Source organism: Procambarus clarkii, chromosome 5 (genome assembly GCF_040958095.1).
Source record: "Procambarus clarkii isolate CNS0578487 chromosome 5, FALCON_Pclarkii_2.0, whole genome shotgun sequence".
In the NCBI taxonomy this organism is placed as follows: Eukaryota; Metazoa; Arthropoda; class Malacostraca; order Decapoda; family Cambaridae; genus Procambarus; species Procambarus clarkii.
The window spans coordinates 13,632,262-13,659,785 of record NC_091154.1 but is presented as its reverse complement, the minus strand read 5'-3'; the positions used below and the strand labels follow the sequence as shown (position 1 = coordinate 13,659,785).

The 27,524-nt window shown below is 51.6% G+C and overlaps 1 long non-coding RNA gene across 1 annotated transcript in view; it reads left to right on the top strand.

Moving 5' to 3' along the window:
• The window catches only part of LOC138373381 (uncharacterized), a 217,209-nt gene that overhangs the window by 87,375 nt on the left and 102,310 nt on the right, over positions 1–27,524 (top strand). Inside the window, exon 2 of the long non-coding RNA XR_011231163.1 lies at positions 18,863–18,904. This is a non-coding gene — a long non-coding RNA (uncharacterized lncRNA). The remainder of the gene's footprint in view (positions 1–18,862; positions 18,905–27,524) is intronic.

Here is a 27,524-nt window from a genome sequence, read left to right as displayed (position 1 = left end):
CCTCTCCGCTTAGGATTCGAACCCAGCTGAAATCGTTGAGGTGTGTGCGTTGGGGTGACACCGCTGAGCCACACCCTGGCACCCAGCAGAGCGTGGCAGCGAGGGTGGGGGCGCACGAGGGAGCTGTTAATGTGACATATTCCAGTGAGTCCGTTCACCTGAGGCACTTAATGTGGTCTCAATGGTTCTGGGATTGTCACCCTCAGTCCTTGTACTGGTAGTCTACCACCCTCAGACCTTGTACTGGTAGTCTACCACTCCCTCAGACCTTATACTGGTAGTCTACCACCCTCAGACCTTGTACTGGTAGTCTACCACTCCCTCAGACCTTATACTGGTAGTCTACCACCCTCAGACCTTGTACTGGTAGTCTACCACCCTCAGACCTTGTACTGGTAGTCTACCACCCTCAGACCTTGTACTGGTAGTCTACCACCCTCAGACCTTGTACTGGTAGTCTACCACCCTCAGTCCTTGTACTGGTAGTCTACCACCCTCAGTCCTTGTACTGGTAGTCTACCACTCCCTCAGTCCTTGTACTGGTAGTCTACCACCCTCAGTCCTTGTACTGGTAGTCTACCACCCTCAGTCCTTGTACTGGTAGTCTACCACCCTCAGTCCTTGTACTGGTAGTCTACCACCCTCAGTCCTTGTACTGGTAGTCTACCACCCTCAGTCCTTGTACTGGTAGTCTACCACCCTCAGTCCTTGTACTGGTAGTCTACCACCCTCAGTCCTTGTACTGGTAGTCTACCACCCTCAATCCTTGTACTGGTAGTCTACCACTCCCTCAGTCCTTGTACTGGTAGTCTACCACCCTCAGACCTTGTACTGGTAGTCTACCACCCTCAGTCCTTGTACTGGTAGTCTACCACCCTCAGACCTTGTACTGGTAGTCTACCACCCTCAGTCCTTGTACTGGTAGTCTACCACCCTCAGCCCTTGTACCGGTAGTCTACCACCCTCAGTCCTTGAACTGGTAGTCTACCACTCCCTCAGTCCTTGTACTGGTAGTCTACCACCCTCAGCCCTTGTACTGGTAGTCTACCACCCTCAGCCCTTGTACTGGTAGTCTACCACTCCCTCAGTCCCTTGTACTGGTAGTCTACCACCCTCAGACCTTGTACTGGTAGTCTACCACCCTCAGACCTTGTACTGGTAGTCTACCACCCTCAGTCCTTGTACTGGTAGTCTACCACCCTCAGCCCTTGTACTGGTAGTCTACCACCCTCAGTCCTTGTACTGGTAGTCTACCACCCTCAGCCCTTGTACTGGTAGTCTACCACCCTCAGTCCTTGTACTGGTAGTCTACCACCCTCAGCCCTTGTACTGGTAGTCTACCACCCTCAGTCCTTGTACTGGTAGTCTACCACCCTCAGTCCTTGTACTGGTAGTCTACCACCCTCAGCCCTTGTACTGGTAGTCTACCACTCCCTCAGTCCCTTGTACTGGTAGTCTACCACCCTCAGACCTTGTACTGGTAGTCTACCACCCTCAGACCTTGTACTGGTAGTCTACCACCCTCAGTCCTTGTACTGGTAGTCTACCACCCTCAGCCCTTGTACTGGTAGTCTACCACCCTCAGCCCTTGTACTGGTAGTCTACCACTCCCTCAGTCCCTTGTACTGGTAGTCTACCACCCTCAGACCTTGTACTGGTAGTCTACCACCCTCAGACCTTGTACTGGTAGTCTACCACCCTCAGTCCTTGTACTGGTAGTCTACCACCCTCAGTCCTTGTACTGGTAGTCTACCACCCTCAGCCCTTGTACTGGTAGTAACAGGACCTGGTTCCTGTTTAAGCAACAGAGATAACTAGAGAACAAGAACATTTAACACACCACAGATCATTGGAAATATCAACGTGTCCACAGGGAGGAAATCCACTCCAGGGAAAGGTTAGGTTAGGTTAGGTTAAGGTTTCATTAGGTTAGGTTAGGTTTCATTAGGTTAGGTTAGGTTTCATTATGTTTGGTTACATTAATACGCTGCATTATTGACGATAATGTGAAAAATGGAGTTCAGAAATTATTTCAGTGTACCCAAGAATTCCGTTTATAAAAAAATCAAATTCTTCAAAGATAACTTTTTCAGCATGCACATCTTATATATTAAATCAACGATTTATAATACAATAAAGTTATTATTTGGGAATAGTGTCTGTTTAGGAAGATTCACGTGAGTTTCACGGGAATCATAAAATGCTCTCAGACCGTCACAAATCTCTAGAGAACTATCCTGGAGGTTCGATTCTGGGTTCCTCACGGTGATCAGTTTGTTCTGACCCTAAATTGTATAATTGTGATACGCCATGAAGCAGTAAATATCTGAAATATAATTGGCTGTCACTTGAAGGGTTGCCGGAGGCCGCCTGGCAGTTCCCACTGATTGTTAAACAGTGTTTAATTACTCCATCTGTGCGGACTGGACGTTAGAGCGACGGTATCGCTTCATGCAGGTCCGCGTTCAATCCCCGACCGTCCAAGTGGCTGGGCACCATTCCGTCCGCCCGTCTCATCCCAAATCCTGATCCCTTGCTAGTGTTATATAGAGATAATGGCGCTTTCCCCTGATAGTTCACCTTTCACCTGTCCTCTCACATGATTGTTAAATCTTGCTCGTGATTGTTAAATTGTGAGCCCGGTGGTTATGACACTTCCGGTCTGCTGACGCATTGTTTGTTCTGCTTCTTGTTTGTTATGTCTGTTTGTTGTGGAGTGTTGCCACGGATCAGCAAACAATAAGGTAGGCCTATAGACATGAGAGAGGAGACAGTAGGCCTACAGACATAAAGGAGCCTTAAACATAGGTAAGTAGGCCTAGGAACATAGGTAAGTAGGCCTAGGAACATAGGTAAGTAGGACTAGGAACATAGGTAAGTAGGCCTAGGAACATAGGTAAGTAGGCCTAGGAACATAGGTAAGTAGGCCTAGGAACATAGGTAAGTAGGCCTAGGAATATAGGTAAGTAGGCCTAGGAACATAGGTAAGTAGGCCTAGGAATATAGGTAAGTAGGCCTAGGAACATAGGTAAGTAGGCCTAGGAACATAGGTAAGTAGGCCTAGGAACATAGGTAAGTAGGCCTAGGAACATAGGTAAGTAGGCCTAGGAACATAGGTAAGTAGGCCTAGGAACATAGGTAAGTAGGCCTAGGAACATAGGTAAGTAGGCCTAGGAACATAGGTAAGTAGGCCTAGGAACATAGGTAAGTAGGCCTAGGAACATAGGTAAGTAGGCCTAGGAACATAGGTAAGTAGGCCTAGGAACATAGGTAAGTAGGCCTAGGAACATAGGTAAGTAGGCCTAGGAACATAGGTAAGTAGGCCTAGGAACATAGGTAAGAAGGTGTAGAGAGGAAGGTCGGGAGGCCTAGGGCAGCACCGGGAGCAGGTCTGGCGGGCGTCGCGCAGGTCTGGCGGGCGTCGCGCAGGTCTGGCGGGCGTCGCGCAGGTCTGGCGGGCGTCGCGCAGGTCTGGCGGGCGTCGCGCAGGTCTGGCGGGCGTCGCGCAGGTCTGGCGGGCGTCGCGCAGGTCTGGCGGGCGTCGCGCAGGTCTGGCGGGCGTCGCGCAGGTCTGGCGGGCGTCGCGCAGGCCGGCAACATGACTTGGCGCCATCTTGGCCGGCTGACTCGGCGAGTTTGGTGACGAGTTGATACCTTATTTTTATTTGGCCAACTTGTGTGTGTGTGTGTGTGTGTGTGTGTGTGTGTGTGTGTGTGTGTGTGTGTGTGTGTGTGTGTGTGTGTGTGTGTGTGTGTGTGTGTGTGTGTGTGTGTGTGTTGATGTGTGTGTGTGTGTGTGTGTGTGTGTGTGTGTGTGTGTGTGTGTGTGTGTGTGTGTGTGTGTGTGTGTGTGTGTGTGTGTGTGTGTGTTGATGTGTGTGTGTGTGTGTGTGTGTGTGTGTGTGTGTGTGTGTGTGTGTGTGTTGATGTGTGTGTGTGTGTGTGTGTGTGTGTGTGTGTGTTGATGTGTGTGTGTGTGTGTGTGTGTGTGTGTGTGTGTGTGTGTGTGTGTGTGTGTGTGTGTGTGTGTGTGTGTTGATGTGTGTGTACTCACCTAGTTGTGCTTGCGGGAGTTGAGCTTTGGCTCTTTGGTCCCGTCTCTCAACCGTCAATCAACTGGTTTACAGATTCCTGAGCCTACTGGGCTCTATCATATCTACATTTGAAACTGAATATGGAGTCAGCCTCCACCACGTGACTTCCTAGTGTATTCCATTTATTAACTACTCTGACACTGACAAAATTCTTTCTAACGTCTCTGGGGCTTATCTGGATACCAAGTTTCCACCTGTGTCCCCTTGTTCGTGTCCCAACCGTGCTGAAGACGTTTGTCTTTGTCCACCCTGTCAATTCCCCTGAGAATTTTGTAGGTGGTTATCATGTCTCCCCTTACTCTTCTGTTTTCCAGGGACGCGAGGCCCTGGAAACACAAACCGAAACTGTCTCTATTTTCCGCTTGTAATAAAGTTGTTACATCTTGGCTTAACGTGTTTATGACGTATTAGAACGTTGTTACAACTTGCTATATTGGTTGTTATAACTGGTTAGGAGGTGTTAAAACTTGTTCGAACGTTGTACCAACGTCGTAGTTTCGGTGTGTGTTTGGCGGGGGTTCAGCTCCTTTAGCCTATCCTCGTAGCTCATTCCTCTCAGTTCCGGGACGAGCCTGGTGGCATACCGCTGAATCTTCTCTAACGTTGTCTTGTGTTTAACTAGGTATGGACTCCAGGTTGCAGCTGAATACTCCAGGATTGGTCTTACATAAGTGGTATACAGGGTCCTGAACGATTCCTTACACAAGTTTCTAAAGGCAGTTCTTATGTTGGCCAGTCTAGCATATGCCGCTGATGATATTCTTTTGATGTGGGCCTCTGGGGACAGTTTCGGTGTGATATCAACCCCCAGATCTTTCTTTCTATTTGACTCTTGTAGGATTTCATTTCCACTGAGGATTTTGTAGGTTGTGATCATGTCTCCCCCTTACTCTTCAAGTCTTCCAGTGTCGTAAGGTGCATTTCCCGCAGCGTTTCCTCGTAACTCATGCCTCTTAGTTCTGGGACTAATCAAGTGGCATACCTTTGAACTTTCCAGCTTCGTCTTGTGCTTGACAAGGTACGGGCTCCATGTTGGGGCTGCATACTCCAGGATTGGTCTTACATATGTGGTGTACAAGATTCTGAATGATTCCTTACACAGGTTCCTGAACGCCGTTCTGATGTTAGCCAGCCTCGCATATGCCGCAGACGTTATTCTTTTTATGTGGGCTTCAGGAGACAGGTTTGGTGTGATATCAACTCCTAGATCTTTCTCTCTGTCTGTTTCATTAAGTACTTCATCTCCTATTCTGTATCCTGTGTCTAGCCTCCTGTTTCCACCGCCTAATTTCATAACTTTGCATTTACTCGGTTTGAACTTCAACAGCCATTTGTTGGGCCATTCACTCAGTCTGTCTAGGGCATCTTGTAGCCTCCTACTATCATCCTTTGTTTCAATCCTCATAATTTGTGCATCGTCGGCAAACATTGAGAGAAACGAGTCTATACGTGTGTGTGTACTCACCTAATTGTGTTGTGTGTATGAGTGTACGTATTGATGAACATGAGAACAAAGGAGGGGGGGGGGGTGCAGACGGCCTAGTGACCACTACCAGGGTGTTCCCGGAAGCAAGATCCTTACTAGGTACAACTCTCTAGTTAATTATTTTTAATTGATAATTAATAACCGATGTGAAATATGCAATCCATATTCATGTTATACGATTGTATAATATCTACACTCCCCACTGTGGGGGTGTGGCTACACTCCCCACTGTGGGGGTGTGGCTACACTCCCCACTGTGGGGTGTGGCTACACTCCCCACTGTGGGGTGTGGCTACACTCCCCACTGTGGGGTGTGGCTACACTCCCCACTGTGGGGTGTGGCTACACTCCCCACTGTGGGGTGTGGCTACACTCCCCACTGTGGGGTGTGGCTACACTCCCCACTGTGGGGGTGTGGCTACACTCCCCACTGTGGGGTGTGGCTACACTCCCCACTGTGGGGTGTGGCTACACTCCCCACTGTGGGGTGTGGCTACATTCCCTACTGTGGGGTGTGGCTACACTCCCCACTGTGGGGGTGTGGCTACACTCCCCACTGTGGGGTGTGGCTACACTCCCCACTGTGGGGTGTGGCTACACTCCCCACTGTGGGGTGTGGCTACATTCCCCACTGTGGGGTGTGGCTACACTCTCCACTGTGGGGGTGTGGCTACACTCCCCACTTTGGGGTGTATCTACACTCCCCACTGTGGGGTGTGGCTACACTCCCCACTGTGGGGTGTGGCTACATTCCCCACTGTGGGGTGTGGCTACACTCCCCACTGTGGGGTGAAGCTACACTCCCCACTGTGGGGTGTGGCTACACTCCCCACTGTGGGGTGTGGCTACACTCCCCACTGTGGGGTGTGGCTACACTCCCCACTGTGGGGGTGTGGCTACACTCCCCACTGTGGGGTGTGGCTACACTCCCCACTGTGGGGGTGTGGCTACACTCCCCACTGTGGGGGTGTGGCTACACTCCCCACTGTGGGGTGTGGCTACACTCCCCACTGTGGGGTGTGGCTACATTCCCCACTGTGGGGTGTGGCTACACTCCCCACTGTGGGGTGTGGCTACATTCCCCACTGTGGGGTGTGGCTACACTCCCCACTGTGGGGTGTGGCTACATTCCCCACTGTGGGGTGTGGCTACACTCCCCACTGTGGGGTGAAGCTACACTCTCCACTGTGGGGTGTGGCTACACTCCCCACTGTGGGGTGTGGCTACACTCCCCACTGTGGGGTGTGGCTACACTCCCCACTGTGGGGTGTGGCTACACTCCCCACTGTGGGGGTGTGGCTACACTCCCCACTGTGGGGTGTGGCTACACTCCCCACTGTGGGGTGTGGCTACACTCCCCACTGTGGGGTGTGGCTACACTCCCCACTGTAGGGGTGTGGCTACACTCCCCACTGTGGGGTGTGGCTACACTCCCCACTGTGGGGTGTGGCTACATTCCCCACTGTGGGGTGTGGCTACACTCCCCACTGTGGGGTGTGGCTACATTCCCCACTGTGGGGTGTGGCTACACTCCCCACTGTGGGGTGTGGCTACATTCCCCACTGTGGGGTGTGGCTACACTCCCCACTGTGGGGTGAAGCTACACTCCCCACTGTGGGGTGTGGCTACACTCCCCACTGTGGGGTGTGGCTACACTCCCCACTGTGGGGTGTGGCTACACTCCCCACTGTGGGGGTGTGGCTACACTCCCCACTGTGGGGTGTGGCTACACTCCCCACTGTTGGGTGTGGCTACATTCCCCACTGTGGGGTGTGGCTACACTCCCCACTGTGGGGGTGTGGCTACACTCCCCACTGTGGGGTGTGGCTACACTCCCCACTGTGGGGTGTGGCTACACTCCCCACTGTGGGGTGTGGCTACACTCCCCACTGTGGGGTGTGGCTACACTCCCCACTGTGGGGTGTGGCTACACTCCCCACTGTGGGGTGTGGCTACACTCCCCACTGTGGGGTGTGGCTACACTCCCCACTGTGGGGGTGTGGCTACACTCCCCACTGTGGGGTGTGGCTACACTCCCCACTGTGGGGTGTGGCTACACTCCCCACTGTGGGGTGTGGCTACACTCCCCACTGTGGGGTGTGGCTACACTCCCCACTGTGGGGTGTGGCTACACACCCCACTGTGGGGTGTGGCTACACTCCCCACTGTGGGGTGTGGCTACACTCCCCACTGTGGGGTGTGGCTACACTCCCCACTGTGGGGTGTGGCTACACTCCCCACTGTGGGGTGTGGCTACACTCCCCACTGTGGGGTGTGGCTACACTCCCCACTGTCGGGTGTGGCTACACTCCCCACTGTGGGGTGTGGCTACACTCCCCACTGTGGGGTGTGGCTACACTCCCCACTGTGGGGTGTGGCTACACTCCCCACTGTGGGGTGTGGCTACACTCCCCACTGTGGGGTGTGGCTACACTCCCCACTGTGGGGTGTGGCTACACTCCCCACTGTGGGGTGTGGCTACACTCCCCACTGTGGGGTGAGGCTACACTCCCCACTGTGGGGTGTGGCTACACTCCCCACTGTGGGGTGTGGCTACACTCCCCACTGTGGGGTGTGGCTACACTCCCCACTGTGGGGTGTGGCTACACTCCCCACTGTGGGGTGTGGCTACACACCCCACTGTGGGGTGTGGCTACACTCCCCACTGTGGGGTGTGGCTACACTCCCCACTGTGGGGTGTGGCTACACTCCCCACTGTGGGGTGTGGCTACACTCCCCACTGTGGGGTGTGGCTACACTCCCCACTGTGGGGGTGTGGCTACACTCCCCACTGTGGGGGTGTGGCTACACTCCCCACTGTGGGGTGTGGCTACACTCCCCACTGTGGGGTGTGGCTACACTCCCCACTGTGGGGTGTGGCTACACTCCCCACTGTGGGGTGTGGCTACACTCCCCACTGTGGGGTGTAGCTACACTCCCCACTGTGGGGTGTGGCTACACTCCCCACTGTGGGGTGTGGCTACACTCCCCACTGTGGGGTGTGGCTACACTCCCCACTGTGGGGTGTGGCTACACTCCCCACTGTGGGGTGTTGCTACACTCCCCACTGTGGGGTGTGGCTACACTCCCCACTGTGGGGTGTAGCTACACTCCCCACTGTGGGGTGTGGCTACACTCCCCACTGTGGGGTGTGGCTACACTCCCCACTGTGGGGTGTGGCTACACTCCCCACTGTGGGGTGTTGCTACACTCCCCACTGTGTTGGTAGATCACACCACTTTCTACAATGGCTCCTTGCTCAAGCCTGCAAAGTTGCTTGTGTGAGGGAAGTGCCTCAGGCTGGGGAGGGGGAAGAGAGAGGGAGGTAGAAGAGAGAGGGAGAAAGGAGGGAAGAGAGATGGAGGGAGGGGGAAGAGAGAGAGGAAGGGGGAAGAGATGGGAAGAGAGAGGGAGAAGGAAGAGAAAGGGAGGAAGGGAAGACCACAGGACACGTACAGATCACGACTCTTAAGAAGAGAGAGCATAACAGCCCGCCACTAACAACCACCCTAGCGCGCCTTCCTCCTCCTCTGTATCACTTGTGTCAGGAAGCATCACGCATGTATACGTGACCACTTACAAAGCCTCAACATCTTTCCCTCAATCATGACGGCTTTGTTGACATTAAACACTTTACCAGCTCCCACCCACAAGGAAATTGTTGATAACAGCAACATTTACCTTGGTTGTGAAGCTTCCAACCTCGTAAACATGATCGCAAAAGATGTATACGTTTCGCAAGTGAATACGTGCTAAATCCTGGCCCAGGTCTCAGGAAGGTTTCGATCCGCTGGCTTTCTGAGGTATATACATACGATGAATTTTTATCCGCAAAGATTACTCAAATGATCGTGAACCAGATCAAGGATGTGTATATATATACACTGAGAGGTGTACCTAGCTTCTCGGTGTACCCCGGCTTTCAGTGTATATACACTGAGGTATATCCAGGTTCTTGGTGTATATACACTGAAAGGTGTACTCAGCGTCTCTTGTATATACACTTGAGGATTAATGACGTCTCTTTCTAGGCAATTAACACTGCACAAACAACAGGCTCCTTCAAGGAACATATAATCTCCTCACACAACCAGAAAAGTCAACACCATCCAATTAACAGATAATTACATTCTACCCACTTTAAGACCCCTGACCAACACAGAAGAGAAAATACCCAACGTACCCCATGATTCGTGTTCTGACTGTAAAATTATCTTTTCCCATTGATCTGTGTTCTGTTACCTCACCCAAAAACGAATATAAGCCTGAAAATGAAGTATATAAAATTTTCCTTTGAAAATGTAATAAGTCTTGCGAAACACTTTTAGGCGTCTGGCCATAAATAAAATGAACTTTGGAAAGTAAATATTCCAATTACCCTCGACAGTGAAGATAAACGTAAGAAATATTGAGAAGATTTATGTTAGAATCATTAATCCTACCCTTTCGGTCATATTCAACACACACACACATATATATATATATATATGTGTGTGTGTGTATATATAATTATATATCCTTCAGAGGGTCAATAGACAGGATGTCTATTGACCCTCTGAATATCCATCATGGATACTGGACTACATTACTTTATACTTCCTTGTGCATACACAGATACAGCTGATTGGCTTATTAGGACTATTCAAGTGCTTACTGACCACCACACAGGAAGCCATATATATATATATATATATATATATATATATATATATATATATATATATTGATCGTCAATTGCATATGTATATATGCAATTGACGATCTGCGGAAAATCCACAGAGAAATGAACGTTTCGGCCGATCTGGGCCTTTGTCAGGTGTTGAAAAAGGCCCAGATCGGCCGAAACGTTCATCTCTCTTTCCAATTTGTCTGTTTATATATATATATATATATATATATATATCCAGACCTAATGGCTTCCTGTGTGCTGGTCAGCAAGATCTATATATATATATATATATATATATATATATGTGTGTGTGTGTGTGTAAATCACGAAAATTAAAACATGATGAAAAATGTGAGTGTCAGACCACGAAAGATGAATTGAAACGGGAATTTCCTCAAGTAATGTCGTATTTAATAATTTGCCTTCAGAAGGACTCTTCTGAATATGTATTATTAGATACGAAAGTACTTGAGGAGATTCCTTTTTCAATTCTTCCTTCGTGGTCTGACACTTTTATATATATATATATACTGTCCTTGTTGACCCTCTGACGTAACGAGGCCATGACAAGCGGCAGGAATGAAGTCCTAACAATGTTATCAGGCTGTACCCATCACGTTTCTCTCTGGTGTGTTGTTTGTGAATATCGAGAGTGATACACTGTTGTCGTTTTACATCCAGCTAGTCGCAACAAAAAGGTCAAGGTAGCAGGGAATATAGGAAACCCGTAGGGTACTTACCTGGCACAGGAGAAAGGCTGGAACTTGTTAAGCTATACTATTAATATTCTTATTTACTGCGGACCTTTGCTCGCCCGCCTTTAATTTGGCTCCACGTTTGTATGGTAAATTATTATAATTTATCATCACTCTTAAATTGAATAAGCCGCGTATTATTGTATTTTTATTTGTTTTATTGATTGTATCTCTGTTATTACGTTTTCCTTAAGCTGGGGTTTGTAAGCTTCAATATTGAACAGAGAGTTGTTGTTTGACAGGAACTTTCCTTGTGCTTTGGTTTGTCTTTGTCGTTATGTTGGTCGTTTGATTCAGTGACGTGTTTTAGTTTCTTGATCATTTTTGTTGCATATTCGGACTTGGTTTATGAGTATGGGAATGTGTTGGGTCTGGCATGGCTCTATCTTGGCTCTAACGCATCTCTATCTTGGCCTTAACTTGAGGTGTTTGTATACGTCAAGGAGAGAAAGTGGTACCAAATGAGACACAAGTCCACCATGACAGGGAGACAATGGCTGAGAGCAACAGCCGCAGCAACAAGTGACAATGAAATGAAATCAGCCTCGTTCATTATACTTGACATACAATGAAAGCAACCTTGTTCCTTCATTATGCTTGGCTCACGATGAAAGCTGCAAATGAGATAGTTATAGCCCATTATATGCAATCTTTTTCAAGTTCATTCGTCTATAATTGATCTTTTTTTTCGTGTGAGTGTTCAGATTGGGTTCTTGTGGCCGTCGGTGGAGGTTGGTAAAGTGACGGCGTTGCCTCTTGCAGGTCCGCGTTCGATCACCCGATGGCCAGAGTGATTGGGCACTGTTGCTTCACTCACTCATAATATCCCAGTTCCTTTTCTTCACATCCCAGCTCCTCGTCCGGGGAAGGGACACCTGATGCTCCTGCTCACCTAGCAGTAAACAGGCACCTGGGAGCTGGGCGACTGTTGTGATCTTCATTCTGAAGGTCAGGCTTAAGTCTAGAAAAGGCATGGGGGGGGGGGGCTTAGGATAAGCCTAACTAACAGAGACATTAGGTGAAATTAAACGTCCCGTTGCCATATCTGTCCGCCTGGGAGTCGAACCCAGGACCCCAGTCTGTGGGTCGCCAAGAGGTGAGCAGCAACACCTTTGTAGCCACTTGTGTTCTGGTGGAATTTTTAGCGGGAATTTAATGTCCAATTCTCATGGTATTTATCGGGCGCCTTTTTTGTCCTTTGTTCTTGTTGCTTTTGTTCAACTGGTCGACCTTGGCAGTTAGTGAGGTGGGGGGGGGGGGGGTGTGACGGGGGGGTGGTGTGACAGTGGTGGTGGTGTGTGACAGTGGGGGTGGTGTGTGACAGTGGTGGTGGTGTGTGACAGTGAGGGTGGTGTGTGACAGTGGTGGTGGTGTGTGACAGTTAGGGTAGTGTGTGACAGTGGGGGTGGTGTGTGACAGTGGGGGTGGTGTGTGACAGTGGTGGTGGTGTGTGACAGTGGGGGTGGTGTGTGACAGTGGGGGTGGTGTGTGACAGTTAGGGTAGTGTGTGACAGTGGGGGTGGTGTGTGACAGTGGGGGTGGTGTGTGACAGTTAGGGTAGTGTGTGACAGTGGTGGTGGTGTGTGACAGTGGTGGTGGTGTGTGACAGTGGTGGTGGTGTGTGACAGTGGGGGTGGTGTGTGACAGTTAGGGTAGTGTGTGACAGTGGTGGTGGTGTGACAGTGGTGGTGGTGTGTGACAGTGGTGGTGGTGTGTGACAGTGGGGGTGGTGTGTGACAGTGGTGGTGGTGTGTGACAGTGGTGGTGGTGTGTGACAGTGGTGGTGGTGTGTGACAGTGGGGGTGGTGTGTGACAGTTAGGGTAGTGTGTGACAGTGGTGGTGGTGTGTGACAGTGGTGGTGGTGTGTGACAGTGGTGGTGGTGTGTGACAGTGGGGGTGGTGTGTGACAGTGGTGGTGGTGTGTGACAGTGGGGGTGGTGTGTGACAGTGGTGGTGGTGTGTGACAGTTGTGGTGGTGTGTGACAGTGGTGGTGGTGTGTGACAGTGGTGGTGGTGTGTGACAGTGGTGGTGGTGTGTGACAGTGGTGGTGGTGTGTGACAGTGGGGGTGGTGTGTGACAGTGGTGGTGGTGTGTGACAGTGGTGGTGGTGTGTGACAGTGGTGGTGGTGTGTGACAGTGGGGGTGGTGTGTGACAGTGGTGGTGGTGTGTGACAGTGGTGGTGGTGTGTGACAGTGGGGGTGGTGTGTGACAGTGGTGGTGGTGTGTGACAGTGGTGGTGGTCTGTGACAGTGGTGGTGGTGTGTGACAGTGGGGGTGGTGTGTGACAGTGAGGGTGGTGTGTGACAGTGAGGGTGGTGTGTGACAGTGGGGGTGGTGTGTGACAGTGGTGTGTGACAGTGGGGGTGGTGTGCGACAGTGGTGGTGGTGTGTGACAGTGGGGGTGGTGTGTGACAGTGGTGTGTGACAGTGGGGGTGGTGTGTGACAGTGGGGGTGGTGTGTGACAGTGGGGGTGGTGTGTGACAGTGGGGGTGGTGTGTGACAGTGGTGGTGGTGTGTGACAGTGGGGGTGGTGTGTGACAGTGGTGGTGGTGTGTGACAGTGGTGGTGGTGTGTGACAGTGGTGGTGGTGTGTGACAGTGGTGGTGGTGTGTGACAGTGGTGTGTGACAGTGGTGGTGGTGTGTGACAGTGGTGTGTGACAGTGGTGGTGGTGTGTGACAGTGGTGTGTGACAGTGGTGGTGGTGTGTGACAGTGGTGTGTGACAGAGGGGGATCAAGACACCTGATATATAAAACTGATCCTCCCTTTAAGTCAGTACATATAGCAGCGGTGTAGACCATACCACATTTATAACATAACTGACACTTAGAAAGCAGAAGTCGTTACCATTGAATTTGGACAACCCGGAAAGGTTGTCTATTTATGTGGTCTAGACAACTTAACCTTTCCTATTTTAACCGTCCTAGGCCTAATTCCCGCTCTCTGAGGCCTAATGTAGTAAATATGTGTATTATACTAGGCTTACGAATCTTATTTAACTTAGTAATAAGTTAGTTTTTACTCAATTTTTTCGGACTTATTAAAGTGAATTGTACCAAATTATACTCTGTAATTGTTCCAAATTATACTCTGTAATTGTACCAAATTATACTCTGTAATTGACTTTTACGTCAAAACATGTACAATGGTGCACATAGTTACATGTACAATGGTGCACATAGTTACATGTACAATGGTGCACATAGTTACATGTACAATGGTGCACATAGTTACATGTACAATGGTGCACATAGTTACATGTACAATGGTGCACATAGTTACATGTACAATGGTGCACATAGTTACATGTACAATGGTGCACATAGTTACATGTACAATGGTGCACATAGTTACATGTACAATGGTGCACATAGTTACATGTACAATGGTGCACATAGTTACATGTACAATGGTGCACATAGTTACATGTACAATGGTGCACATAGTTACATGTACAATGGTGCACATAGTTACATGTACAATGGTGCACATAGTTTCATGTACAATGGTGCACATAGTTTCATGTACAATGGTGCACATAGTTTCATGTACAATGGTGCACATAGTTACATGTACAATGGTGCACATAGTTTCATGTACAATGGTGCACATAGTTTCATGTACAATGGTGCACATAGTTACATGTACAATGGTGCACATAGTTTCATGTACAATGGTGCACATAGTTTCATGTACAATGGTGCACATAGTTACATGTACAATGGTGCACATAGTAACATGTACAATGGTGCACATAGTTACATGTACAATGGTGCACATAGTTACATGTACAATGGTGCACATAGTTTCATGTACAATGGTGCACATAGTAACATGTACAATGGTGCACATATTTACATGTACAATGGTGTACATAGTAACATGTACAATGGTGCACATAGTTTCATGTACAATGGTGCACATAGTAACATGTACAATGGTGCACATATTTACATGTACAATGGTGTACATAGTAACATGTACAATGGTGCACATAGTTTCATGTACAATGGTGCACATAGTAACATGTACAATGGTGCACATATTTACATGTACAATGGTGCACATAGTAACATGTACAATGGTGCACATATTTACATGTACAATGGTGCACATAGTAACATGTACAATGGTGCACAGAGTTACATGTACAATGGTGCACATAGTTACATGTACAATGGTGTACATAGTTACAAAACAGTACTATATAAAAATAACATTAAATCAATTTTATAAATCAATAAAATAAATTGATTTTAAAAATCAATAAAATGAATTAATTATAAAAATTAGTAAAATCACTAATTTAAATAAGTCAATAAATTCAATAATTTAAATAAATCAATAAAATGAATCTATTTTATAAATCAATAAAATAAATCAGTTGTATAAATCGATAAAATAAATGTTTTATAAATGAATAAAATATTTAAATTTTAAGGTCATGTGTTTGAAGATTGTGTATACAATGATCCCATATAATTAGGGATCATATCAATTATAATTGATCCCATTATATATCCCATATCCCATTAATAATCCCATACCATATATTAGATATTTTGTTTGTTAGGCCTAAATTATGTTTGGTGTTGAGGCAGTCAATTATTGCGTTTGGTGTCAGTGGCTGACGCCTTTCGAGAGGTGGGATTCGAACCTAAGTCATCAACCAAGTGATCGAAGATGGAGAAGTGTTCGAACGTCATCAGTTACGAATAGTGGGGCATAATGTGTCCCACTGTGGGGCATAAGTGCAATTGTGTACTATGTATGACAGTCAGAATTTGTACTTATTTACACTTATTATTAAATCGTTGTCAAATATATTGTGAATATTTGAGTTTACGTGAAAAGCTGAATAGAAAACCACGACCTCACCTGATCGTCTTAGTTTTTGAAGATAAGCATTTTATTGCTTCTTAATTACAATTAATACTTAACCTATAGCTATATTGACATTACAGTTTTATAAAACTAATAAAACAAAACTAGAATATATCAATAAATTGTAAAGCAACTCAGGATATTTTCAAATTTTGTATAAAATCTCCTTTGTTTAATTAAACTGAAAAATAAATTCTTGATATTTAAAACTTGTGTTAAGACAAATGAACCTTAAAATTTCATCCTAAAATTTTGACTGAACGGTAAAGGAGGAGAATAAATGTGGAGGTAAATGTAACAGCCCCGTGAGTGCATTGTTTCTTACAGGGATATTCCTTCGCGGGCCCTAGGCCTCTGGCTGGCATAAGTGCAAGTATATATAAAGTATGACAGTCAAGAAATGTACTTATTACACTTAGTATTAAAACGTACTATCAAATTGGAGGATGTGTTGCAGGTAAACACATCACAGTAGAACATACACCCGCTCTACCTACACACCTGCCAACACTGTGATTGGTTACAATTGGCCTTGATAAAGGTCAGGTGTGGGGTCGACCCCGCGCAGGTTAGGTTAAGTGTGGGGTCGATCCCCGCGCAGGTTAGCAAGAGACTTGGCTGAGCTGGCCTCCCTCCTGCTGGAGCACTCTCTCCCTAATGACAGGTGGGAACTGGTGCTTCTGTCCACCTGTTGCTGGTAGTGGGTGATGACAGGTGGGAACTGGTGCTTCTGTTCACCTGTTGCTGGTAGTGGTTGATGACAGGTGGGAACTGGTGCTTCTGTCCACCTGTTGCTGGTAGTGGGTGATGACAGGTGGGAACTGGTGCTTCTGTTCACCTTTTGCTGGTAGTGGTTGATGACAGGTGGGAACTGGTGCTTCTGTTCACCTGTTGCTGGTAGTGGTTGATGACAGGTGGGAACTGGTGCTTCTGTCCACCTGTTGCTGGTAGTGGTTGATGACAGGTGGGAACTGGTGCTTCTGTCCACCTGTTGCTGGTAGTGGTTGATGACAGGTGGGAACTGGTGCTTCTGTCCACCTGTTGCTGGTAGTGGTTGATGACAGGTGGGAACTGGTGCTTCTGTTCACCTGTTGCTGGTAGTGGGTGATGACAGGTGGGAACTGGTGCTTCTGTTCACCTGTTGCTGGTAGTGGTTGATGACAGGTGGGAACTGGTGCTTCTGTCCACCTGTTGCTGGTAGTGGGTGATGACAGGTGGGAACTGGTGCTTCTGTCCACCTGTTGCTGGTAGTGGGTGATGACAGGTGGGAACTGGTGCTTCTGTCCACCTGTTGCTGGTAGTGGTTGATGACAGGTGGGAACTGGTGCTTCTGTTCACCTGTTGCTGGTAGTGGGTGATGACAGGTGGGAACTGGTGCTTCTGTTCACCTGTTGCTGGTAGTGGTTGATGACAGGTGGGAACTGGTGCTTCTGTCCACCTGTTGCTGGTAGTGGTTGATGACAGGTGGGAACTGGTGCTTCTGTCCACCTGTTGCTGGTAGTGGTTGATGACAGGTGGGAACTGGTGCTTCTGTCCACCTGTTGCTGGTAGTGGTTGATGACAGGTGGGAACTGGTGCTTCTGTCCACCTGTTGCTGGTAGTGGTTGATGACAGGTGGGAACTGGTGCTTCTGTCCACCTGTTGCTGGTAGTGGTTGATGACAGGTGGGAACTGGTGCTTCTGTCCACCTGTTGCTGGTAGTGGTTGATGACAGGTGGGAACTGGTGCTTCTGTTCACCTGTTGCTGGTAGTGGGTGATGACAGGTGGGAACTGGTGCTTCTGTTCACCTGTTGCTGGTAGTGGTTGATGACAGGTGGGAACTGGTGCTTCTGTCCACCTGTTGCTGGTAGTGGGTGATGACAGGTGGGAACTGGTGCTTCTGTCCACCTGTTGCTGGTAGTGGGTGATGACAGGTGGGAACTGGTGCTTCTGTCCACCTGTTGCTGGTAGTGGTTGATGACAGGTGGGAACTGGTGCTTCTGTTCACCTGTTGCTGGTAGTGGGTGATGACAGGTGGGAACTGGTGCTTCTGTTCACCTGTTGCTGGTAGTGGTTGATGACAGGTGGGAACTGGTGCTTCTGTCCACCTGTTGCTGGTAGTGGTTGATGACAGGTGGGAACTGGTGCTTCTGTCCACCTGTTGCTGGTAGTGGTTGATGACAGGTGGGAACTGGTGCTTCTGTCCACCTGTTGCTGGTAGTGGTTGATGACAGGTGGGAACTGGTGCTTCTGTCCACCTGTTGCTGGTAGTGGGTGATGACAGGTGGGAACTGGTGCTTCTGTCCACCTGTTGCTGGTAGTGGGTGATGACAGGTGGGAACTGGTGCTTCTGTCCACCTGTCTGTTGTTCTTGAAGGCGTGTTTCAACTCTGTGTTTGGTCAAGGTTGGTAGTCTGTTGTGTTGAATATGTGTAATAATTTAGATTTAATTGCTTGGTTATTACTCCTTCTATCTTGAATGTCGTTATCATGTCCCTCTTATTCTTCGTTTCATCCAGTGACAGAAGGCCCACTTACGAAGCCTGTACATCTTTCCTTAGTCATCATGGCCACTTTGCTTACATCTAGTGAACATGGAGTCCGATCCATAGTAACCGTTAACAGTTGTGAGTTGCTTATCATAGTAGAATGTTTTTGTAACGTTGGTTACTACAACGTACGAAACATGACCTATTAGTTGAGAAGACTGCATGTTCAAGACTGGGTCTGACGAAGGTTGTATAACGTCAACCCATCTTCCTAAAGTTAGAGTACTCATAGTAACTATTTGCTCCACAGCACCAAAGTGTAGCGATGAACAGCTAGTAAGTTACTTTTTGTACTATTAGTTTTATAGTCTACTATAAATACTCTTTATTGGTAAAGTTTATATTATTTTATAGTACTAATAATTGTTATAGTATTTATATATAATTGTTGTGGTGATGATAATTAAAGACAGTTGGTTAACAATGGTGTTCTCTCCTCAGGTGTGGTGGACGGAACCAGTTGATCTTCTCCCCCCCCCCCAGGTGAGGCTCTCTCTCTTGTTGATACCTTCTGGAGCCCGCAGTGTACTCCTCTGTGTGTGTGGGGGGGGGGTGTTTACTGTGGGGGTGTTTACTGTGGGTGTGTTTACTGTGGGGGTGTTTACAGTGGGGGTGTTTACTGTGGGGGTGTTTACTGTGGGGGTGTTTACTGTGGGGGTGTTTACTGTGGGGGTGTTTACTGTGGGGGTGTTTACTGTGGGTGTGTTTACCGTGGGTGTGTTTACCGTGGGTGTGTTTACCGTGGGTGTGTTTACCGTGGGTGTGTTTACCGTGGGTGTGTTTACTGTGGGTGTGTTTACTGTGGGTGTGTTTACCGTGGGTGTGTTTACTGTGGGTGTGTTTACTGTGGGTGTGTGGGGGTGTTTACTGTGACGTCACATCGTGACCTTTCCTCACACACTCTAATGACTTGATGATGACGTCACTATTGCAGTATTACTGACCAATTACCACAGGTGGTTAGTGACTTTCTGGGTCACGAGGCTGGTTAAGCTGTTAAGGTTAAGGGTCTGACCTTCCTCGGGTCACACCTCTCACCCTCTCATGATGTGTGTGGGTGGTGGTGTGTGGGGGTGGTGTGTGGGGGTGGTGTGTGGGGGTGGTGTGTGGGGGTGGTGTGGGGGTGGTGTGTGGGGGTGGTGTGTGGGGGTGGTGTGTGGGGGTGGTGTGTGGGGGTGGTGTGTGGGGGTGGTGAGTGGGGGTGGTGTGTGGGGGTGGTGTGTGGGGGTAGTGTGTGGGGGTGGTGTGTGGGGGTGGTGTGTGGGGGTGGTGTGTGGGGGTGGTGTGTGGGGGTGGTGGTGTGTGGGGGTAGTGTGTGGGGGTGGTGTGTGGGTGGTGGTGTGTGGGGGTGGTGTGTGGGGGTAGTGTGTGGGTGGTAGTGTGTGGGTGTGGTGTGTGGGTGGTGGTGTGTGGTGGTGGTGTGTGGGTGGTGGAGTGTGGGGGTGGTGTGTGGGGGTGGTGTGTGGGGGTAGTGTGTGGTGGTGGTGTATGGGGGTGGTGGTGTGTGAGGGTGGTGTGTGGGGGTGGTGGTGTGTGGGGGTGGTGTGTGGTGGTGGTGTGTGGGGGTGGTGGTGTGTGGGGGTGGTGTGTGGGGGTGGTGTGTGGGTGGTGGTGTGTGGGTGGTGGTGTGTGGGGGTGGTGTGTGGTGGTGGTGGTGTGTGGGGGTGGTGTGTAGGGGTGGTGTGTGGGGGTGGTGGTGTGTGGGGGTGGTGTGTGGGGGTGGTGTGTGGGGGTGGTGGTGTGTGGGGGTGGTGTGTGGGGGTGGTGTGTGGGGGTGGTGGTGTGTGGGGGTGGTGTGTGGGGGTGGTGGTGTGTGGGGGTGGTGTGTGGGGGTGGTGTGTGGGGGTGGTGGTGTGTGGGGGTGGTGTGTGGGGGTGGTGTGTGGGTGGTGGTGTGTGGGGGTGGTGTGTGGGGGTGGTGTGTGGGTGGTGGTGTGTGGGTGGTGGTGTGTGGGTGGTGGTGTGTGGGGGTAGTGTGTGGGGGTAGTGTGTGGGGGTGGTGTGTGGGGGTAGTGTGTGGGTGGTAGTGTGTGGGTGGTGGTGTGTGGGTGGTGGTGTGTGGGTGGTGGTGTGTGGGGGTGGTGTGTGGGTGGTGGTGTGTGGGTGGTGGTGTGTGGGGGTGGTGTGTGGGTGGTGGTGTGTGGGGGTGGTGTGTGGGGGTAGTGTGTGGGGGTAGTGTGTGGGGGTGGTGTGTGGGGGTGGTGTGTGTGGGGGTAGTGTGTGGGTGGTAGTGTGTGGGGGTGGTGTGTGTGGGTGGTAGTGTGTGGGGGTGGTGTGTGGGGGTGGTGTGTGGGTGGTGGTGTGAGGGGGTGGTGTGTGGGGGTGGTGTGTGAGGGTTGGTGTGTGGGGGTGGTGTGTGGGTGGTGGTGTGTGGGGGTGGTGTGTGGGGGTGGTGTGTGGGGGTGGTGTGTGGGGGTAGTGTGTGGGGGTGGTGGTGTGTGGGGGTAGTGTGTGGGGGTAGTGTGTGTGGGTGGTGGTGTGTGGGGGGTAGTGTGTGGGGGTGGTGGTGTGTGGGGGTGGTGGTGTGTGGGGGTAGTGTGTGTGGGTGGTGATGTGTGGGGGTAGTGTGTGGGGGTAGTGTGTGTGGGTGGTGGTGTGTGGGGAAAGTGTGTGTGGATGGTGGTGTGTGGGGGTAGTGTGTGGGGGTAGTGTGTGTGTGGGTGGTGGTGTGTGGGGGTAGTGTGTGTGGGTAGTGTGTGTGTGGTGGTGTGTGGGGGTAGTGTGTGTGGGTAGTGTGTGTGTGGTGGTGTGTGGGGGTAGTGTGTGTGGGTGGTGGTGTGTGGGAGTAGTGTGTGTGGGTAGTGTGTGGGGGTGGTGGTGTGTGGGGGTAGTGTGTGGGGGTAGTGTGTGGGGGTGGTGGTGTGTGGGGGTGGTGGTGTGTGGGGGTAGTGTGTGGGGGTAGTGTGTGTGGGTGGTGGTGTGTGGGGGTAGTGTGTGGGGGTAGTGTGTGTGGGTGGTGGTGTGTGGGGGTAGTGTGTGTGGATGGTGGTGTGTGGGGGTAGTGTGTGGGGGTAGTGTGTGTGGGTGGTGGTGTGTGGGGGTAGTGTGTGTGGGTAGTGTGTGTGTGGTGGTGTGTGGGGGTAGTGTGTGTGGGTGGTGGTGTGTGGGGGTAGTGTGTGTGGGTAGTGTGTAGGGGTGGTGGTGTGTGGGGGTAGTGTGTGGGGGTAGTGTGTGGGGGTGGTGTGTGGGGGTAGTGTGTGGGGTAATGTGTGGGGGTAGTGTGTGGGGGTGGTGGTGTGTGGGGGTAGTGTGTGGGGGTGGTGGTGTGTGTGGGTAGTGTGTGGGTAGTGTGTGGGGGTAGTGTGTGGGGGTAGTGTGTGGGGGGGGTGGTGTGTGTGGGTAGTGTGTGGGTAGTGTGTGGGGGTAGTGTGTGGGGGTAGTGTGTGGGGGTGGTGGTGTGTGGGGGTAGTGTGTGGGGGGGGTAGTGTGTGGGGGTAGTGTGTGGTGGTGGTGTGTGTGAGTAGTGTGTGGGGGTAGTGTGTGTGTGGGGTTAGTGTGTGGGGGGGTAGTGTGTGGGGGTAGTGTGTGTGGGGGTAGTGTGTGGGGGTGGTGTGTGGGGGTAGTGTGTGGGGGTAGTGTGTGGGGGTAGTGTGTGGGTGGTGGTGTGTGGGTGGTGGTATGTGTGGGTAGTGGTGTGTGGGGGTAGTATGTGGGGGTAGTGTGTGTGGGTGGTGGTGGTGTGTGGGGGTAGTGTGTGTGGGGGTAGTGTGTGGGTGGTGGTGGTGTGTGGGGGTAGTGTGTGTGGGTGGTGGTGGTGTGTGGGGGTAGTGTGTGTGGGTGGTGGTGTGTGGGAGTAGTGTGTGTGGGTAGTGTGTGTGTGGTGGTGTGTGGGGATAGTGTGTGTGGGTGGTGGTCTGTGGGAGTAGTGTGTGTGGGTAGTGTGTGGGGGTGGTGGTGTGTGGGGGTAGTGTGTGGGGGTAGTGTGTGGGGGTGGTGGTGTGTGGGGGTAGTGTGTGGGGGTAGTGTGTGTGGGTGGTGGTGTGTGGGGGTAGTGTGTGGGGGTAGTGTGTGTGGGTGGTGGTGTGTGGGGGTAGTGTGTGTGGATGGTGGTGTATGGGGGTAGTGTGTGGGGGTAGTGTGTGTGGGTGGTGGTGTGTGGGGGTAGTGTGTGTGGGTAGTGTGTGTGTGGTGGTGTGTGGGGGTAGTGTGTGTGGGTGGTGGTGTGTGGGGGTAGTGTGTGTGGGTAGTGTGTGGGGGTGGTGGTGTGTGGGGGTAGTGTGTGGGGGTAGTGTGTGGGGGTGGTGTGTGGGGGTAGTGTGTGGGGTAATGTGTGGGGGTAGTGTGTGTGGGTGGTGGTGTGTGGGGGTAGTGTGTGGGGGTGGTGGTGTGTGTGGGTAGTGTGTGGGTAGTGTGTGGGGGTAGTGTGTGGGGGTAGTGTGTGGGGGTGGTGGTGTGTGTGGGTAGTGTGTGGGTAGTGTGTGGGGGTAGTGTGTGGGGGGTAGTGTGTGGGGGTAGTGTGTGGGGGTGGTGGTGTGTGGGGGTAGTGTGTGGGGGGGGTAGTGTGTGGGGGTAGTGTGTGGTGGCGGTGTGTGTGAGTAGTGTGTGGGGGTAGTGTGTGTGTGGGGTTAGTGTGTGTGGGGGTAGTGTGTGGGGGTAGTGTGTGTGGGGGTAGTGTGTGGGGGTGGTGTGTGGGGGTAGTGTGTGGGGGTAGTGTGTGGGGGTAGTGTGTGGGTGGTGGTGTGTGGGTGGTGGTATGTGTGGGTAGTGGTGTGTGGGGGTAGTATGTGGGGGTAGTGTGTGTGGGTGGTGGTGGTGTGTGGGGGTAGTGTGTGTGGGGGTAGTGTGTGTGGGTGGTGGTGGTGTGTGGGGGTAGTGTGTGTGGGTGGTGGTGGTGTGTGGGGGTAGTGTGTGTGGGTGGTGGTGTGTGGGAGTAGTGTGTGTGGGTAGTGTGTGTGTGGTGGTGTGTGGGGGTAGTGTGTGTGGGTGGTGGTGTGTGGGAGTAGTGTGTGTGGGTAGTGTGTGGGGGTGGTGGTGTGTGGGGGTAGTGTGTGGGGGTAGTGTGTGGGGGTGGTGGTGTGTGGGGGTAGTGTGTGGGGGTAGTGTGTGTGGGTGGTGGTGTGTGGGGGTAGTGTGTGGGGGTAGTGTGTGTGGGTGGTGGTGTGTGGGGGTAGTGTGTGTGGATGGTGGTGTGTGGGGGTAGTGTGTGGGGGTAGTGTGTGTGGGTGGTGGTGTGTGGGGGTAGTGTGTGTGGGTAGTGTGTGTGTGGTGGTGTGTGGGGGTAGTGTGTGTGGGTGGTGGTGTGTGGGGGTAGTGTGTGTGGGTAGTGTGTGGGGGTGGTGGTGTGTGGGGGTAGTGTGTGGGGGTAGTGTGTGGGGGTGGTGTGTGGGGGTAGTGTGTGGGGTAATGTGTGGGGGTAGTGTGTGGGGGTGGTGGTGTGTGGGGGTAGTGTGTGGGGGTGGTGGTGTGTGTGGGTAGTGTGTGGGGGTAGTGTGTGGGGGTAGTGTGTGGGGGTAGTGTGTGGGGGTGGTGGTGTGTGTGGGTAGTGTGTGGGTAGTGTGTGGGGGTAGTGTGTGGGGGTAGTGTGTGGGGGTGGTGGTGTGTGTGGGTAGTGTGTGGGGGTAGTGTGTGGGGGTAGTGTGTGGGGGTGGTGGTGTGTGGGGGTAGTGTGTGGGGGGGTAGTGTGTGGGGGTAGTGTGTGGTGGTGGTGTGTGTGAGTAGTGTGTGGGGGTAGTGTGTGTGTGGGGTTAGTGTGTGTGGGGGTAGTGTGTGGGGGTAGTGTGTGTGGGGGTAGTGTGTGGGGGTGGTGTGTGGGGGTAGTGTGTGGGGGTAGTGTGTGGGGGTAGTGTGTGGGTGGTGGTGTGTGGGTGGTGGTATGTGTGGGTAGTGGTGTGTGGGGGTAGTATGTGGGGGTAGTGTGTGTGGGTGGTGGTGGTGTGTGGGGGTAGTGTGTGTGGGGGTAGTGTGTGTGGGTGGTGGTGGTGTGTGGGGGTAGTGTGTGTGGGTGGTGGTGGTGTGTGGGGGTAGTGTGTGTGGGTGGTGGGGGTAGTGTGTGTGGGTGTGGTGGTGTGTGGGGGTAGTGTGTGTGGGGTAGTGTGTGGGGGTAGTGTGTGTGTGGTGGTGTGTGGGTAGTGGTGTGTGGGGGTAGTGTGTGGGTGGTGGTGTGTAAGGGTAGTGTGTGGGGGTAGTGTGTGTGGGTAGTGTGTGGGGGTGGTGGTGTGTGGGGTTAGTGTGTGTGGGGGTAGTGTGTGGGGGTAGTGTGTGGGTGGTGGTGTGTGGGTGGTGGTATGTGTGGGTAGTGGTGTGTGGGGGTAGTATGTGGGGGTAGTGTGTGTGGGTGGTGGTGGTGTGTGGGGGTAGTGTGTGTGGGGGTAGTATGTGTGGGTGGTGGTGGTGTGTGGGGGTAGTGTGTGTGGGTGGTGGTGGTGTGTGGAGGTAGTGTGTGTGGGTGGTGGGGGTAGTGTGTGTGGGTGTGGTGGTGTGTGGGGGTAGTGTGTGTGGGGGTAGTGTGTGGGGGTAGTGTGTGGGTGGTGGTGTGTGGGTAGTGGTGTGTGGGGGTAGTGTGTGGGTGGTGGTGTGTAAGGGTAGTGTGTGGGGGTAGTGTGTGTGGGTGGTGGTGGTGTGTGGGTGGTGGTAGTGTGTGGGTGGTGGTGTGTGGGTGTGGTGTGTGGGTGGTAGTGTGTGGGGGTGGTGGTGTGTGGGTGGTGGTGTGTGGGGGGTGGTTGTGTGTGGGTGGTGGTGTGTGGGTGTAGTGTGTGGGTGGTAGTGTGTGGGGGTAGTGTGTGGGTGGTGGTGTGTGTGGGTAGTGTGTGTTGGTGGTGGTGTGTGGGGGTAGTGTGTGTGGGTGGTGGTGTTTGGGGATAGTGTTTGAGTGGTAGTGTGTGGGGGTAGTGTGTGGGTGGTAGTGTGTGGGGGTAGTGTGTGGGTGGTAGTGTGTGGGGGTAGTGTTATGGTGGTAGTGTGTGGGTACCTGGTTGATGGGGTTCTGGGAGTTCTTCTACTCCCCAAGCCCGGCCCATGGCCAGGCTTGACTTGTGAGAGTTTGGTCCACCAGGCTGTTGCTTGGAGCGGCCCGCAGGCCCACATACCCACCACAGCCCGGCTGATCCAGAACTTCTCATAGAAAACAGTCCAGTTTCCTCTTGAAGATGTCCACGGTTGTTCCGGCAATATTTCTTATGCTTGCTGGGAGGACGTTGAACAACCGCGGACCTCTGATGTTTATACAGTGTTCTCTGATTGTGCCTATGACACCTCTGCTCTTCACTGGTTCTATTTTGCATTTTCTTCCATATTTTTATATATATACAAGAAGGTACATTGGGATTGTGAGGATACATAGCATAGTAATTACATTCTTGTAAAGCCACTAGTACGCCCAGAAAAAATATCGAACAGAAAAATATCGTTCACTTCAGTACGTTGTTATTTTACTGTGTAGATTTGGGACCTGACCCTCCAGTATTTTCCATGTGTATATTATTTGGTATCTCTCTCGTCTCCTTTCTAGTGAGTACATTTGGAGAGCTTTGAGACGATCCCAATAATTTAGGTGCTTTATCTCGTCTATGCGTGCCGTATATGGTCTCTGTATTCCCTCTATTTCAGCAACCTCTCCTGCTCTGAAGGCTCATTGCCTGGAGGCAGGTGGCAACCTTGAGCCTCCAGCTCCTGGTCCCCATAACCAGTGGTTTAAGTCCTAATACCATCTGCAGGGCTGTCATTACCTAATTGCTTCTCTATTTTTTGTTGAAAGTAATTTGAGCGTAATACCCGTGAGTGACCTTGGGGGTGGGGGGGGGGGGGTTGGCAGCCCTGGGGGGGGGTGTTGGCAGCACTGGTGACAGGTCTTCTCTAATACCATTGTTGGTTTGTGGCATTCAGCCCTCTCTCTCCCCTTCCCCAGCTGTTAGTCTGTCTCCTATCCTCTCCCGTGGTAACCTGACCATTCCGGTTGAGTACTTTCAGTTCTCCCAGGCTGCCCCCCCCCCTACCGGCAGGCACTGGAGCAGCACCACACTCCGGGCATTCCTATACCCACCTGGGTATTTCCTCAACCGTGTGGACCACACACCGTCATAGTGACAGTATTGGGCAGCGTCACTCATCCTGTGAGTGGACACACCGCCATAGTGACAGTATTGGGCAGCGTCACTCATCCTGTGAGTGGACACACCGCCATAGTGACAGTATTGGGCAGCGTCACTCATCCTGTGAGTGGACACACCGCCATAGTGACAGTATTGGGCAGCGTCACTCATCCTGTGAGTGGACACACCGCCATAGTGACTGTATTGGGCAGCGTCACTCATCCTGTGAGTGGACACACCGCCATAGTGACAGTATTGGGCAGCGTCACTCATCCTGTGAGTGGACACACCGCCATAGTGACAGTATTGGGCAGCGTCACTCATCCTGTGAGTGGACACACCGCCATAGTGACAGTATTGGGCAGCGTCACTCATCCTGTGAGTGGACACACCGCCATAGTGACAGTATTGGGCAGCGTCACTGATCCTGTGAGTGGACACACCGCCATAGTGACAGTATTGGGCAGCGTCACTCATCCTGTGAGTGGACACACCGCCATAGTGACAGTATTGGGCAGCGTCACTCATCCTGTGAGTGGACACACTGCCATAGTGACAGTATTGGGCAGCGTCACTCATCCTGTGAGTGGACACACCGCCATAGAGACAGTATTGGGCAGCGTCACTCATCCTGTGAGTGGACACACCGCCATAGTGACAGTATTGGGCAGCGTCACTCATCCTGTGAGTGGACACACCGCCATAGTGACAGTATTGGGCAGCGTCACTCATCCTGTGAGTGGACACACCGCCATAGTGACAGTATTGGGCAGCGGCACTCATCCTGTGAGTGAACACACCGCCATAGTGACAGTACTGGGCAGCACCACTCATCCTGTGAGTGGACACACCGCCATAGTGACAGTATTGGGCAGCGGCACTCATCCTGTGAGTGGACACACCACCATAGTGACAGTATTGGGCAGCGTCACTCATCCTGTGAGTGGACACACCGCCATAGTGACAGTATTGGGCAGCGTCACTCATCCTGTGAGTGGACACACCGCCATAGTGACAGTATTGGGCAGCGTCACTCATCCTGTGAGTGGACACACCGCCATAGTGACAGTATTGGGC